This window comes from Pseudophryne corroboree, chromosome 4, assembly GCF_028390025.1.
Source record: "Pseudophryne corroboree isolate aPseCor3 chromosome 4, aPseCor3.hap2, whole genome shotgun sequence".
NCBI lineage: Eukaryota > Metazoa > Chordata > Amphibia > Anura > Myobatrachidae > Pseudophryne > Pseudophryne corroboree.
Window position 1 is genome coordinate 803392265 of NC_086447.1, and position 2214 is coordinate 803394478.

At 38.7% G+C, this 2214-nt stretch overlaps 1 pseudogene; it reads left to right on the top strand.

Annotated features, from left to right (window-relative positions):
• Window positions 1-1184: 1184 nt before the first annotated feature.
• LOC134912460 (5S ribosomal RNA) lies at window positions 1185-1304 on the top strand (annotated as a pseudogene).
• Window positions 1305-2214: the final 910 nt, after the last annotated feature.

Consider the following 2214-nt stretch of genomic DNA (forward strand, 5'->3'; position numbering starts at 1 on the left):
TAAACTTTTACAAACTAATGATTTTAACTTATCATTCACCTACAACCTAAATAAAAAGTCAATTGAATTCTTGGATTTGATCTTAACCGGAGAGGAAGGGATGGTGTCTACGAAAAACTTTATAAAAGATGTTGATAAGAACAGCTACCTTCATTATAAGAGTAATCACTCTAAAAAATGGAGGAACAACATTCCTTATTCAGAGTTCCACAGAATAAAGAGGAACTTTACAAAACTGAAGACTGTGAGGAACAACTTGGGACATATAGAAAAAGATTTGAAGAAAAACTATATCCTAAGGCCATACTAGATGAAGCTGTTACTAAGACAAGAAATTTAGAGAGAGAGAACCTGCTGACATATAAGGACAAGACGGCAAAGAAGGAGTCTCTATCCTTCGTAACTACCTACAGTAATCACGAGCAAGCCATCAGGACTTCATTAAGAACTCACTGGGACATACTCTTGATGGACCCGATCCTAAAATAGATCCTTCCAACCCAACCAGAACTTGTTTTTCGGAAGTCACGAAATTTGAAAGACATTCTCGCACCCAGCATGTTACGGAAAATATCATCAGAAGGAAACCCTCACTTTCTCCCTAAATGCAAAACCTTCAGCAATACGGACGGCACTCAGGAATTCAAAATCAAAGAGTTCATGAACTGTAACATCACATCAGTGATCTATCTGCTAGAATGTACATGCCACAAGAAATATGTGGGTAAAACAAAAAGAACTTTGAAAATCAGGATACAAGAACATGTACGCAGTATTAAAAACAAAACAGAGACTCATCTGCTGTATAGACACTTCAAACTGAAACATAACTCCAATCCAGAAGAGATGACCTTTAAAGCCATCGAACACGTGACCAGTGGCGAAAGGGGTGGAGACCTGGCCAAGAAGCTCTCCCAGAGAGAGATGTTTTGGATATTCCAACTGAAAACCACACACCCCATGGGCTTCAACGAGGGATACGAAATTGCACCATTTCTATGAGAGAAGTACCCTCGGCAAAGTTCCTCCGGTTACAGACTGACACTTCTTCCTTTTCTCAAGCACAATTCACCTCACTATAGAATTATCCTACCGTTAGTCACTTTTCAATAAAACACTGTATGTAATTTGTTAATGTTCCTAATAAAAATCTCATTACTGTGTGCCTAAGTCATTTCGCCTCAAGGTACAGTCATACCGCACTGGTTTCACGCCCAATCCCACCCGATCTTGGAAGCTAAGCAGTGTTGGGCCCAACCAGTACCAAGTGGGTAACCACTTGCGAAGATTGGGTACTGTATAAGAGTGGGCCTTGGTGGGCTCCTAGCAGTATTAATATTTGTAACATAGACATACGTATACTCCATCACCACCCAGAGTATTATCACTCTTTTACGTATCTTATATATAATTTAGTATGTATAAATCTCCAATATCAGTTATACACAGATGCACTATCCTTATATACATCACTAAGATTTAGTATATGACTGATTATTCTCATTATAAATTCACCTACTATATCTCTTAGTTATTTAATATTATATGTATATAATTTTCTACTATCTAGCACATATGCACATATTTATTGATGATGTCCTCCTTTAATTAAACACATTTCCACATTCTTCACTTGTCACTCTCTCTCTATGTAACTCTCATTCCCTATGTTTTTATGGAGAACGAGGAGAGCTTCCTGGTGTAATATACTATTGGATACTAGAAGACTTTAATTGGCCTAAATATCCTGACAAACGCCAATCGTAATACTAGATCTAGCACTATGTAAATTACTGTCTCAATTAACCTCCACTATTTATATTCTGATGTGGCTAGAAATACCCCCTTTTTGCAGCAATATCTATCTAGACCACTATTAATCTCCCCTAACATAAAGAATCCAGCTAGTATATAGCATTAATAAACATTTTTAATAATTAACACACTAATATATGCATTCTTGTATGTTTCTGTGTGCGAGCTGCTCCCGCATCGGCATTCAGTACTATTACATGTCCGTGAAGAAAGAGGCTCCAAAAAGATGGCTGCCGTGATGATTGACAGCCTGCACCAGCCTATACCTAACATAGACGATGATCCCGGCCGAGACAGGAAGTGACACGGTGACCTGTTCGGAAGTGGGGCAGAGGAGTACAATCACAGTGACCCGCTTACCGGAAGTGTGGCGCAATGCGCATGCGCAATAAGAAGATT